At 38.9% G+C, this 15,095-nt stretch overlaps 1 protein-coding gene across 2 annotated transcripts in view; it reads right to left on the bottom strand.

The window, feature by feature from the left end:
* Positions 1 to 11,322, bottom strand: part of LOC133519101 (uncharacterized) — a 77,923-nt gene extending 66,601 nt beyond the window's left edge. For both annotated transcript variants that reach the window (XM_061853020.1, XM_061853019.1), the window contains exon 1: positions 11,054 to 11,322. The gene's annotated coding sequence lies outside the window, so the exon portion shown is untranslated. The remainder of the gene's footprint in view (positions 1 to 11,053) is intronic.
* Positions 11,323 to 15,095: the final 3,773 nt, after the last annotated feature.

Here is a 15,095-nt window from a genome sequence, read left to right on the forward strand (position 1 = left end):
ATGAAGCTTTCAAGAAATGCCGCCAAAGCATATTGGAAGCAACTGCGCTATCGTATCCAGTTCACGGCGCTCCTCTATGTATCATGAGTGATGCATCAGACCACAGCGTAGGAGGATTGGTCCAACAGAAAGTTGATAATGTTTGGAAACCGCTGGCATTTTTCTCGAAGGCACTGAGTCCGACGCAACGCCGCTACAGCGTGTATGATCGCGAACTCCTAGCGATTTACATGGCTGTAAAGCACTTCAGACGACTTATAGAAGGCAATGACGTCATCGTCTACACGGACCACAGACCACTTACGCACGCACTTACGCGAGCACCGAGCAGCAGCGACACTCCGAGACGCGAGCGCCAACTGCACTTCATTAGTCAATTTTGTTCGAGCATCCAGTATATCCCAGGCGACAAAAACAACATCGCTGACGCCTTATCAAGAATCGTAGAAATACAATGTCCGTCCGCAATAGATTTCGACAAATTAGCCACCGACCAGCGCACCGATGAACTAACAATATTGAAAACTCAAGAAAATCTGAATTTCACTGAAGTCACACTACCAGCCATCAATCGACCAATCACGTGTGAGCTCTCAACTGGCACACCGCGACCGTACCTACCTATCGCTTATCGTTATGCGGCCTACAAAGCGCAACACGATATAAGCCACTCAGGTGTACGCGCAACGAGGAGACTTATGGCATCTAAGTTCTTTTGGCCAGCAATGAACAGAGACGTCGCACTTTGGACTCGAGCATGCATTGGATGTCAACGAGCTAAAATACATCGTCACGTGATTCCACCTATCGGAGAGTTCCCGCCATCTCAGCGTTTCGAGCATCTGCATATCGATATCGTGGGACCCCTAAGAATATCAAATGATTATCGATATTGCGTCACAATGATCGACCGCTGCACGAAGTGGCCCGAGGCAATACCAGTACGCGACATAACAGCTGAAGTTGTCGCTAAAGTCCTGTACGAGCACTGGATTACGAGATTTGGATGCCCGCTACGCATCACGTCAGATCAAGGTCGTACCTTCGAGTCAAACCTTTTCAACGCTCTCCTGAAGAAGCTTGGGACCACAAGAATACGTACCACTGCCTACCACCCTCAGGCGAATTCTCAAGTGGAGAGGCTACACCGCACTTTGAAAGCCGCTCTTATGGCAAGGGGCGAAAGTTCAAGATGGTCCGAAGAGCTGCCTACAGTTTTATTTGGATTACGAGCCGCATTACGCAGCGATAAAAACCTAAGTCCTGCATTGATGACGTATGGATCCCCACTACGCATGCCAGCTGATTTCTTCGTACCTACAAAGTCGACGATTGAAGATGCAGAGTTTGTACGACGTTTGTCAGAGATAATGTCATCACTTGTTCCTGTAACCCGGACGCACGCCACGCAATGGAGACCTTTCGTGCATAAGGACCTTGCGTCGTGCACTCACGTATTCGTGCGTAATGACACCGTGCGACCCCCGCTCACACCACCATATGATGGCCCGTTCGAAGTCCTCAAACGCTACGACAAGTATTTCAAGATACAAATGCCACAACGAACTACTGTCGTCACTATAGAGCGTCTGAAGCCAGCCTACATCTACAATGAAGACGTCACAAGCGACAGCCAGACTCCTGCATCTAGCCCAAACACTCAGACGTATGTGACGAGATCGGGCAGAGTCACGAAACGTATTCGCTTCGCTTGAGAGGGAGTGCTATGGGACATGCGCTCGCATCGACGGCCGGACGCAACTGAGGCGCGCGCAGGCGGCGCGCACGTATTTATGCAGCGGTTGGAGCGAGATGGAAGACAGGGCGTGCTACTCTCGCAAGCGACATTCTCTGCGGTAGTCCTGAATTGCTATATTTTCTACTACCCACTTCATGCAACCGGCGATTGTGAGCGGGATAGAAGATATGCCATCGCACTCTAGAGAGGTGCGATTTACGTCAAAGGGTAGATTAGATTCTGTAGTTCTAAGATACCTATCTTTCTATTTTTTCGTAGGTTTAGGAATAGTATATAAGACGACGATACATTTCAATAAATGTTCATTATTTAACTGACTATACCGCTGTTTACACTTGACTCCTCCTGCCTGGACCCCTATAGCGGCATCATTTCGAGCGATGACAATCCACGTCTATTTCAAATTCTCTTTGATTATATTAAAACCAATTGCATTATATTTCATCTCGGAAACATAAAAGACGAATAGGACATTCAAATTTTAAAGCGCGTAGCGGTAGAAATTTTACAGGTATCTCTGAAATAGACAATACTTAATTTTTTCTCTTAAATGTCTCATGATTGGTGCTGTTACTAAAGTAAGGTGACGTAAGACTATCACCGGGGCAAGACAAACACTTGTATGGCATCCTCATACTGTTTGTCTTGCCCCGAGTAAAATAAACTATGTGCGTCTTACCCCACCTTACCTTATACATAACTACCATATAAGTATACTCTGTCAAGCCATTTCCATTAGTAGAAAAAAACGGCAAATACGCGACGGGATATCGTACATAGAAAATTTTATTTTCGCGCCTTATTCTTCTGACAAAGTTGATTGACCGGCTATACCTACTAATTCAAAACCTAGACAGACACCGACAGGGTCACAATGACAACCTAAGGCCTCGAATAAATATTTTCTACTGGTAGGTAGGTTTCGCCAATATTATTTTCTTTTCTTGTACGTTTGATATTTGAATAGGTGTTTATGTGTACATTTGTTTACAATGTTTTAATTATGTTAAGGTATGTAGCTGTTCGTATATACCTTATCTACATAATTATTAATTAAGTGTTAAAACATTCTTGAAGATGAAGACGTGCCTGAATGTAGAGTCGGGAGAAGTAATCTCTACACATTATCAAGTAGCCACAGTAGTCACAGTGTTCGCTATTATATCTGACACCTGCGGCTGTAATCAAGTGCAGTCGGCGTCAAATACGATGTTATACTTTTGCACGTTATGCCATTCAAACAACCATAAATAGATAACCTTTTTTTGAAGTGAAAACTTCTTTAACGGCGCTGTGCACTTTTTGTGATGGGGAAAAAATGTTAATTAAACTCGCGACAGGTCACGTGACCGACAGATTCGTCAGATTTAAAATTCGTAAGACGGACACGTGACCTGATCGAAAAACTTCATGATGTTTCTAGTAATGATAATTGAGTCGTTGAAATTATGGATGGAAGTTGATTTTTCTGAGAGATAAACTTTTTAATGTTAAATAATTGTAATAGTTCTGAAGTGTTAAATTTTTAATGTAATATAAATTGTACGATAGTGCAATAAATGAAATTGTATTTTACCACATAAATGATAGTACTTTTATATACTGATAATTAAAGCAATTCGTACAAAATTATTCCCTAACCATTCCAAAATATCAAAAATGCACAACGTCAATATTCAAGTTTTCACTTCTGCTGGCACTCCCGGAGTGCAACCCGTTGTTTTTTTGCTTCCATACCTCAGCGATGTACGGATTGCAGAGATCGCGGGTACAAGTCCTGCCAGAAGCGTAAATTTTTAGATTTTTTCCTTTTATATTAAATTTGTATGTATCGCTTGATAAAAAAATAGGTTAGCTTTCCATGTCCGTTAAAAATGTAACCTATGTCACCCACGTTACGGTGTGGTTATGTCACGCTACGGTGGTTTGAAATGTTTGAATTTGATTTGTATTATATTTTGTTTGCAAGTAATGCTTTACCGTTAACTTGAACATGTAGGTAAGAAGTGTATGTTGACTAGCAATTAGGTTTTAAGGAAACCTTAAATCAAAGTTATAGTATTTATCATCTAAGGGCTCCAAAATCACTGACTAACCTTGTTTCCAGAATAAATTAATGGATTAAAAAAAACACAAATTATTTATTGTCAGGCAATAAAGGCAAATAGCATGCAGGGTATAATATGCCAATAATATATCTAATTAATATTGCAATAGGTAACTTGATTCACCGTCTCCCAAGTAGCCGTTCACCTGTGTGGATCATAAGCCATAACAACTTATCCACATTTCTAAACAATTTCCCTACGTCCCACGTGTACCTAAGCTATTTATAGTCTCCAGCATAGCATTCCTACATTTCTCTTAATTTAGAACCTAAGTCCTGGCAGACCGGTTGGTCTAGGAGCTTGCAGTGTAACTGTGAAGCAAGTGGGTTCAAATCTGTCCTCTACTTACATTACGAGTAGTTTATGTAGGAATGCATCAAGTTAATTGGAATGTATATTTATGGTTATTCGTTAGGGTATATTTAATGTATGTGAGTAAGGGCCACTTACACGTTCCAGGGTTAGCGAACTAACTCGGAGTTAACCGTTTAATACAGAGTTAAAATGTGACATTCTCAAGCAAAAGCATACCATACTGTCGCTTACCATAAGGATGAATTTGCTCGTATCTTTATACGAATAACCTACCAGACCGTACTTATGCCAAGCGACAATGTGGTACCTTTTGCTTGAGAACGACACAAATGTACTGCTAACTCCAAGTTTAAACGGTAAATTCCGAGGATTTTAATAAAGATAGATAGATAGATAAAAAAACGTTATTCTTCTCATTATTAAATCTCATAATTTAAAAGAAAATAGAAACATGCACAAATACCTAATTTGAACAAACATGCATTGTCTTAAATTCCTAACGAATACCAAAATAACAAAGTATGAAAATTGGTCGGGCCATGTGATGGTGCGAAGAATTAGGCGCTGGCTCAGCATAAAGCTGCGGAGACCCGCACCGCTGGTATTCTCCAAGAACCTAAAAGGGTAGTGACGCTAGAGATGCTGCACAGAAGAAATTACAATACAAGCCAATTTAGACTGCTAGGTAGATAGACATAAGGCCGATATTGTTGTCACTCAAATTGTAAAAAATAATAGAGAAAATAAAATACATACGATTCTTTATATTTATTTTATTTCTAGAGGTCAAATTGCGACGCTCAGATATAGCTTTATATTGTTCACTATGTTAATATTATTTAGGTGGTTTTATTTATTGTGTGAGGAATTTATATTTAGAATGTTCAAATCATCATCAAATTTATATTTAGAATGTTCAAATCATCATTAAGTAATACATTACAGTTTCAAGTTTAAGACCATAGTTTTTGCAGTTTAAATATATGTAATTTCAGTTTTTGTCGAAAATACGGTTTAGATTTAATATCCTTTCAATATCAGTTTGATGTAAGTACTCGTTCGTATTGGCCTGTAAGTAGGTACTTAAGAAATACCTACTTGTAGAGAATCTTCATACTGTTTCTCTTACCTTACGAGTATATGACCTTTTACTTGGTTACGTTACGTTGTGTCCAAGATATACTTATTTGAGGCCTGAGGCCCCTCGAACCGCGGGGCCGTAGGCGGTGGCCCACGTCACCCACGCCTAACGCCGCCTCTGAATCCTATGTCCTATAGATGTCAGGGGCGGCGGCTCCATACAACTCGATTCCCACCGGCTTGCCTAAAATTTATTGCTACATATACCAAACTTACAAATCATCATTAAAATTAAAAATATATCCATTATGAAAACACTACGTATTACATTACCTTGGAATTGTTAACACGATTTACTAGAGATTCACTATTGATTCAATTTCAATTAATAGCGAGCGCGCGAAGAGAAGCTAAGCTTGACTATTCATTCATGCGCCACTACACACATACGAAAACTCACGCACACGCTCATAAAGTTTGCTTAGAGAGTCCGCGCGAATGAGCATGAAAGCAACTCGGTCTTGTATCGAGTTATTCATTTGAATAAAAACCTTAAACGTAAGAGTATAAGGTTTATATTTGAAAATGCACGCACATATTCATAAAGTCCGCGAGTACTGAGGGGCCTACCGCGAACACCGAAGTACGCAAATTGCGGGCTTCTTTCTCTTTTACTCCAATGGCATATTTAGGGTAACAGAGAAAGATGCTCGCAATTTGCGAACTTCGTAGTACGCGGTAGGCCCTCTGTACACGGCCGCGAAAACGGCAGTTATATTACCATGCTGCTTCATTTGAATTTAAACCTTAAATACAAACAAGTAAGATTTATATTGGAGTGTAATGTATCACAATTTTGAATCGAGTAGCGTTTGCCGCGCGTATGCTTAATATTGCCATATTGCAATACAAAAACATTGAATTGAATAAATGGGTAAAATTGTATTGTATTTTACTAACTTTAATACTAAATTTTGTAAAAACTTAAAAAAAAAGATAAATTTAAATACAAAGCATGGCAAAGGTGGTTATTCACTAACTGCAAAAGGTCGCGCCCAAGAACACATCTAAAGCACGCTTCACTTTTATCATGAAAAGTACATACTGTTAAGTTAGGTGTTTTTTTGTTCCGAGTTGCCTAGCACGAATTTTCACGCACCGCTACTGATAGATGTGCTATACCGCGGTGCGCCCGTGAGGGTCAGAACATATGCAATGCCCGTCGTGTGGTGCCGGCGTCAGAATAGCACCACCCCATCTCGTCCCGTGGGTGTCGTAAAAGGCGACTAAGGGAAAACCGACGGATGGGCAGCAGCGTCCGTTGAGTATTGTTATAACACCCACTGCGGTCCCAACTCGTGTTCTCAACCAAAATTCTCAAATAAAACCCCCATCTTAAAAATCAAACATGCTAAACTCTCAACTAAAAATCTCAAATCAAACCCTCATCCTAAAATACAAACCCCTATCTTAAAAATCAACTTCGCAAATCTCAACCTGGGCCCATGGCCGCCCGTACTCAATGCGGGGACCATGGGTCCATCAATAGCTAAATCACAAAAACAACGCCGGGCCTCTAAACTGAGCATCACCATTGCTTTTCGTCTGATGGTGATGCCGGGCCCGGCATCGCATAATTCATTACAGCCTTTCACAAATGTCACCTCGGGCACAGGGTCGCCCGTATTCTTAGCGAGGGCCCTGTGTCTTCAATTGACACAACAAACCTTTTTAAAAAAAAAAACATATGCAATGCAACAAAATTAAAAACACGATTTATTTAACATTCCTGACGACATCCCAAAAACAACTTACGTAATTTGGTTGGGTTATTTGCAATGAGCGGAATTCTTCATAGCAAAAATCAAACTGTCAGAGGGATTGACCTAACTGTTTTATCGACTTATCGATGTCACGGAATAATATCGCATTAGGTATCCATAATCAACTTAAAAGATTATTCTGTAACATTTGACCTCTTTGATAAGCAACTTGCATCTCAGTATTAAAGTAAATCATGTCAGCGTCACATATGTCATTTATGTCACTTGAGTTTTCATGAGTGATTTCCGTGCCGTGTTACTAAAATGGTTAATCCTAAAAGAAAACAATAAAAAAATGGATACAGAAAGATTCTTATTTCAGTTTCAAAGAAGATTCTTCCACAATATATTGCTCTAAATGTTACGTTCATTTACATCATAAAAGTATTTTCTGTTTTATTCTTTACTATTATACCAAAATACAGTGGCGGTCAGCTAATTAGGGACACCTGTGTTTCGTTAAGTGACAAATATTTATCGATAAGTCGATAAAACAGTTAGGTCAATCCCTCTGACAGTTTGATTTTTGCTATGAAGAATTCCGCTCATTGGTTATTTGTTACCCACCATAAACCATAAGTACTAGATTTACAGTGGGAACTAAAAAAATGTGAGACTGTGACAAGGACAAACAATAATAACGCTTTCCCTGCTACTCCTACTAAAAGATACTTAGACTATCCCGTTCTGTCAGTTCCCCCACCACTCATGCCCCTAGATTCATGCTTGGTTATAGGTAATTGAAAATTGTTGTATTATTTATGTACCTACCTACATAGATATGTTTGTCAATGTAATTTGGTTGTTTTGTTTGTTTACTTACTTTTTGTTTAGATATGCCGATTTTAGTGTCAATCGATTTGTTCTTATGTTTTTTTACGTGACTGACGTTCTTAAACCTACCTGCACAGCGGCAGCTGACATTCACTTGGTAAAATTATACATCTCCCTTAACCATTGCATGAGTTATCGACCGGGACGCTATTGGTAGTCAAATTTATTCTGGCTCGCAGTATAAACTTTGAAAGATAAGCTCTGTACAGCTACCTCCAATTTGACACTGACATATTTGCTAGCGTGTGCATAACTGACTTTCTATGCATCTCGTTGGTATTCGCATATTAGTGCCAGCGAGATGTAAGGCAGAACTGGTTTTTATTTTAAAATACTTTTTAGTAACATAGATCTCAGCTCCGTGACGTTGATCAATCTGTTAACTGTAGGTGTAGTTAGTGCAACTGGCCCTAAAACATACCAGCGGCAACATAAGCCATAGAATATAGACAACAATCGGTCAGATCGAACCTATATCAATCATTTCCTATAGTAAACAGGCAGTTTGAATCCTATTACCAGAGTTGAATGTAGGTAGGTTTAGACTTGCTATAGGCAATGCCGGATTTAGAGGTCTGGAGGCCTCGGGCAATAAAGGAGTGGAGGCCCCCTGGCCCCAAATTATTTTCCAAATAAAATAGTAAATTTTCCGAAGTCTCTATTGTGGGGGCCCCTCTTTTGTGGAGGCCCCGGGGCTGTAGCCCCAGTTGCCCTCCCCTAAATCCGGCCCTGGCTATAGGTGCAAACTGAAGGGCCTTCACTCACCAATTTTATTGCCGGTAACGGTAACTAAACTACTAAGCTGTGTTTAATTTTAATGTGTAGGTACCATGTATTAAAAACATAATTTAACATCATACCAAGGCAGAAGCAAGATCTACGACGCAGGTCACGCAAGCTTCGTCATCATATGAGTAAACAAGCAAAAAACAGCCACAACACGCTTCGTCAATACTGCTGCTTCCAGCTGCAGCCGTGTTTATATGCCCTAATACTAAGGGCGTCCGCTAGCTGGCGCGGTTGCACGGAACGGGTGAGCGGGTTATGGAAAACAGTATAAGCAACGCTATCTGGCGAGGAAGCGTGCGACGGATTTTACCTACAAAGGCACCAAGGCGTGCGTGTTGCGAGTGCCCGCTCCGGAAACCCGCGCCAGTTACCAACCAAATCTATCTGTGATTTTAGTAGGTAGGTAGTCACATCAAGTCTACTATATCCATAGATCCCATCCGACAAAAAAACGTACATTTTTTATTTATTACAGTAGGCGCTCGGTAATCCGGAACAGGATAATTCTCCCTCATGCCGGATTATTGGAAGTGCCGGATTGCTGGATTTGTATGGCAATAGGTAATAGTTTTATATAAAAACATAGTTTAATCAATGATGGCAAAATGTAGGGTCTCATTATTATTGCGTTCAACATTTAAAACGTGTTCTGTTGCGGAAGAGGAAGATGATGCTTTAAAGAAAAAAAAAATTTTAGATTACTTGTATATTTTGTTAAAAATATTGCCTTTTAGTTTCCTCAAAGTCAGTAAAATGTCATCTAAAGCATTGTTTTCAACTACAACCTCGCTTAAGTAGTTTCGCTCCGTAGCGATCGAAACGCAACTGTCACTGTCGCACTAACATGAAAGAGTGATAGAGAGACATTTCGTTATCGTAGCGATAGCGATTGTCACCTTGGCTACGCCGGCAGTTCAGTTAGTTAGAACGATATGACCGGTGTTCCGAAAGGCGGGGAGTTCGATTCTGGCCTGAAGGGGTGACTTTTTCAATTTTTTTCGTCAATTTAAAAAAATCGGCCGAGCGCATGTCGGCCATACTCAGTGTAGGGTTCCGTAGTTCGGTCATCTGCCGGTTTTACCACAAAATTGAACCACGAGAGTAGGAAGTGGTTTGAAAAGTAGAGTCTTGAGCGTTGCAAGAGTTCCGAAGCACGAAGGTTAAACAAACTTTAGCCCCGAGTGAAACACAACTAATTTCACAACACCAATGCCAGGGAAATACTAATTCTAAAACATTATAGGTACATCAAATGCAAATGAACGTTATTAAATATGTATTATTCAAAATCATCACTTAAAACTCTTAAAAGTCAATTCTACTAGTCTAGACTAGACTGCGTCGGCACTTACCATCAGGTAAGATTGTGGTCAAATGCTTACATTTTTTCAATAAAAAAAATACTCAAAATTTGCATTAGATAATTTTGCCACTCTTATGGATAATAAATACAATTTTCTTATCAGTTATTGAAATATAAAGAGAGCCTTTGCGAGCTGGTGTGGTTAAAAAACTTAAGTACCTAGAACTCCTACTCGTTGAATGGTAGTCAAAAATAAGCGTTACTGAAAAGTACCCTCTACTCTTTTAAAAATTAGTTTATAAGCAGTAGACTTGTCAGACAACTAAATGCTGGTGATAAAATAATGTTCTAATAAAGTAGACGTTCATAATGTAATAAACAATTGTAAATATTTTACAAATTTTTACTCACTAAGGATAATTTTTCACAATTCACCCGCGTATTCGCTAAAAATGAAGTAAATCACGATCTAAATTTTAAAGTAATTATATTACGTTTTAATGAGTATTAAACAAGCTTTCAAATCATGGCTACATTATTTTATTAAAACCTGTTTATTACATTTCATCAGCCAAAACCTTTGTGACCGAACTTATGGACCGACTAAGTACAGGCTGAGAGCCAAAGTGGCTGGAAACAGCGCCAGCGATGTGCAGCGCGCCAAGCTCGACGCAAATGAATCCTGAATTAATTTACGTACCTAAAACTAGATTGTTCTCATTTTTCTATGTAGGTATTGTGCTTTCCTTTCTATAGGGTAAACTTCCGACGGCAAATAAGTTATTATATTAAGCATTATTTATTTATTTATTAGCCTCTCTGCATGTAGTGGTTAAACTGCCCCCATCCCTCGCTCTTCGTACCCTTGTTTTACATAGTAAGTATACTATTGTTAAGTGATCATTTTCTACTCATTATTAGTTACCTACTGCACCTAGGTACATTTTACTTATTTTGTAGAGCTTAAAAAAGTATTTAAAGCTTGATTTTAATGCTGCTAGACGTAAATGCTAGTTGGTTAAATTATGGAATAAGAACTTACCGTAGTTTAAAATTAGGAAGCCTTATCATACAACCACGCGATAACTATTTTCACACTGAAGGAAATGTTCTGAAACTTCCTTCACGAATACCTAAATCGAGGGTTTCTGCATGGATTCATAAATGTTGAAATTTATTTAACTTAATTTTGATTATTGTTATTATTTTAAGAAACGTAAACTTTGTATAGCGAACGTCGTGGGCGCGCCGTTTTTCGCGTTGAGTTGCGCGCGTGCGCGGTTGGAAAGTTTGCACAGCACTAGCGACGCTAGCGCTGCTGCGAGGCTCCCCTCTCGCACAGGAAGCCTATTCTAACTAACAAATTGCAGGCGAGCATTTGCCTCAGCATAAGTATAATTTTCGTTTACGTATCGTTTGATAGGGACCTCATGGTTACACTTATAGTGGTTCCTGAAACACAAGTACTTGGTAGACGTGGGGCAGCACAGCGCCACGACGTCGACTCTTGCGCCCATTTATCATAACATCAACAACGGATCCAAGCCTCTTAATGCAGTGAAAGGTTGCTTTGCTTTTCTATGCAGGTAAACCTGAGGTAGGTACTTTAGTACTAACTTGCAAAGCCTGTTGTTTTCAATTTCTCATGGCTGACATAGGCATAAATTATTATTTTTTCTTATTTACTTATTTAGCACCGGTCTACCAGTGAGGTCCTCTACGTATAAGTGTCCTGTGTATTTGTGTTCATCTTCGACATTGGGTAGGTAAGGGCACCATATACGGCATAGATAAGCACCTATTGTTGTATGCATAGTTTTATGGCAGCAGTAAGATTGTCGACGACCTAGTCGTAGGTATTTGTAACCAAGATGCGTATATGTAGACTATACACCCACTAACCATTTGCAACTAAATCAACCAAAAAATAAATGTAACCTGTGTGTGTGTGTGTACGAGGGCTGATTCGAAAGTTGTTAGTTGCTTCGGCTCTACTCATGCGATAAAAAATGATTTATACTATTGTGAGGGATATTTCATTGCTACTTATGGCCCGCAATTTTTTTTTTAATTAATTGTTTAAGTAATAGTTGTTTTATTATATATTTTTAACTAAAAGCTGTTTTGTATTGAGTTACGAATTGCTTAGAAAAAACGGCAATTTAGGGCACAATTTAATGAATTTCGGATTGAAATCTTTGAAAATCGAACTTAAATTTACTCGGGACTAATTATTATCTTCCTTCTGCTATTTCCAATGTATTATAAATCAATAAATAATCTTATATGCATATATATATATTTTTAATAAAAGAAAACTATTAAATCATAATAATATTTACTCAATCAAAACGATTTATACATAAAAGAACGGCCGAGTTTCGTCATTATTAGCACCTAAAATAATTTTAATTTTTTTTACAAAAACTGTCTATAGAATGACAGCACATATGGAGTCTCAATTACTGATTTTCATGACTGATGTTTAGGTTGAAGTAGAAATAAAATAAAAACAAAAATAAGCGTTTTCTAAAATTGTATTTACACCATTTATTCAAATATGGTTTTTAGCGTAAAGATAAAAACGGGACCCTATTACTAAGACTCCACTGTCCGTCTGCCTGTCTGTCTGTCACCATGCTGTATCTCATAAACCGTGATAGTTCAATTTCTCATAGATGATGTATTTCTGTTGCCGCTATAACAACAAATACTTAAAACAGAATAAAATAAATATTTAAGTGGGGCTCCCATCCAACAAACGTAATTTTATTGCCGTTTTTGCGTAACGGAACTATTCGTGCGCGAGTCCGACTCGCACTTGGCCGGATTTTGTAACTTGTAACAAGTATCATTTACAAGCCACGAGCTTGAAATAACCGTTAATTTAATTTAATAACCGTAAGAAAATGTACCTACTTACATTTTAGTTTATACCTATTCCTGTAGGTGGTTAAGTAGGGTGGTAAATTATCACACCATCAAAAAAACACTTACTGGATAGCGCTATTGTTCAAACGAAGAAGGTTTTATACATATTATATAACATAGTTTATATCATAAGAATTTGACCTTGTAGGGTTAATGAATATCGCAAATGAATCAAGTACTACAATAGTTAATTGTTTTACAAGGGGCCAAAGTTGTTGTTTAATCGCTCGTGCTAATATTCATACCCGAGCAAGCGAAAGATTCCAAAACCACGTGGCGAGTGGTTCTAAAAGTGGAATCTTGAGCGTCGCGACGGTTTTAAGGCTCGAGTTAAACAAATTTAGCCACCAAGTGAAACACAACATTTTTCACCACACCAACGCGAGGAAAATACTAACATGAATATTTTCAAATCATCTAACGAGAAAAATGATAATATACTACGTAAAACATCAATTAATATCATACTAAAACAAACTATTAAATACTGTGGCCCTAGTGAAAAAGGGTACAAGTCTCTGGCAGCGCAGGTGTAAAGGGGTGTAAGTTCCACGTAACACTTATGTCCTTATACACCTAAACTGCCAGAGACTTGTACCCGTTTTTCACTAGGGCCACAATGATTACTATTATAGTAATCATTCAAATTCGTCATTTAAAAGTCAATTCTAGCAGCAACATAAGGAAACAATTCAAAATTTGCATCAAATTACTTTTCCACACATGTTCTATAAAATGCAACTTTCTTATCAGTTGTTGAACAGTCAAGAGAGCATTTACGAGCTGGCGTGTTGAAATATTTACTTACGATACAAGTGCGGAAAGTAGGAGATTCGCAACGAGTGGTGATAAATTAAAACATGAACGAAGGGAGTCTCTTGTCAAATGGTCGTTCTCTTCTCACTGTTAATGTTATCATAACTACTTAACTTACCTATTAAGAATCTATAACATTTAAGATAATGAAAGCCACAGTTATGATCAAAATAATAAAAACAAGAAAGAATATGGATGGGAACGAGATAATGCCTAATTCAAAAACGCTGAAATAGATGGCCTGCGCCGCTATCCGCTGTCTCTCGACAGTTTTGGGCTCTACAATGTAGACTCTACATGACCAACAAGTCCAAACCACATACTAAAAGTTGGTAGAGGTTACCGACTCTGATCTGAACTATGTTCCCAAAGAGGTGAGGACTTCTCGTACTCTCAGACTCCCAAGTACTTATCAGAGGTCTAATTTAATGATACCTACGCCTATGGCGAATAACATCTTTGGGCCGGCGAGTGTGCAAAGAGGATACTCTGCGTCACATATACTAAGTGAATTATGAATTATATCTACTTCATACAACACGACTACAAAAGATCAATCATGGAGTAATGCCAGCGAATTGCGAGCGTGGGTCATCTTATGATGAGGCAGAACTGGGCTGGTTATATGGCTCAGTGGATTTTAAACAGTTCTAAACAAAGATAAAGTTTATAGATTCGGTTTATTTTATAATGACACACGAGCATAAATAAAGTGAAATCGGCTTTAACGGTAGGTAGGTGTAAGTTTGTCTACAGTGCTACTTTTTGTGAGTCAACATATCGCCGAAAGTTTAAAAACGTGAAATAGGTCGCCCGAGAACTAAACAACTACTTAATCAAGCAATGCTTGTTGGCGAGCGATGCCGGAACGGCAAGGCGATGGCGTCTGCGTCACATCCCGTTATTATGGAAATGGTCCTGACAGTGGTGACGTCCGATCGGCTAATAAAGGTGTCACTGCAATATGCTGGCAAGTCCTTTGCGTACCTCACTTACTTATACCTGCTTGTGCTTTATTGATTGTCATAGGTAGGTACCTTATGCCATGAACAACTAAAAAACGACTTACAGGCCAATCAAATTAGATCCATAAAAATGGATTGGGATTGCGCAAACTCGGATTACACTAATTTAGGACCGCTTTGTGGGTCCACGGGTATTCTTTTTTACCCGTTTTCCCACCATTCTAAACAGGGGTAATACTGTTTCTACGGGTAATTTATTTTAACCATGGCTCCACCGCAGTTTCTTTTCAAAAAATGTTTTCTTCATGGTTAAAATAAATTACCCGTACATCCCTGTTTAGAAAGGTAGAACAACGGATAAAAAAATACCCG

The sequence above is a fragment of the Cydia pomonella genome, chromosome 6 (assembly GCF_033807575.1).
Source record: "Cydia pomonella isolate Wapato2018A chromosome 6, ilCydPomo1, whole genome shotgun sequence".
Taxonomy (NCBI): Eukaryota; Metazoa; Arthropoda; class Insecta; order Lepidoptera; family Tortricidae; genus Cydia; species Cydia pomonella.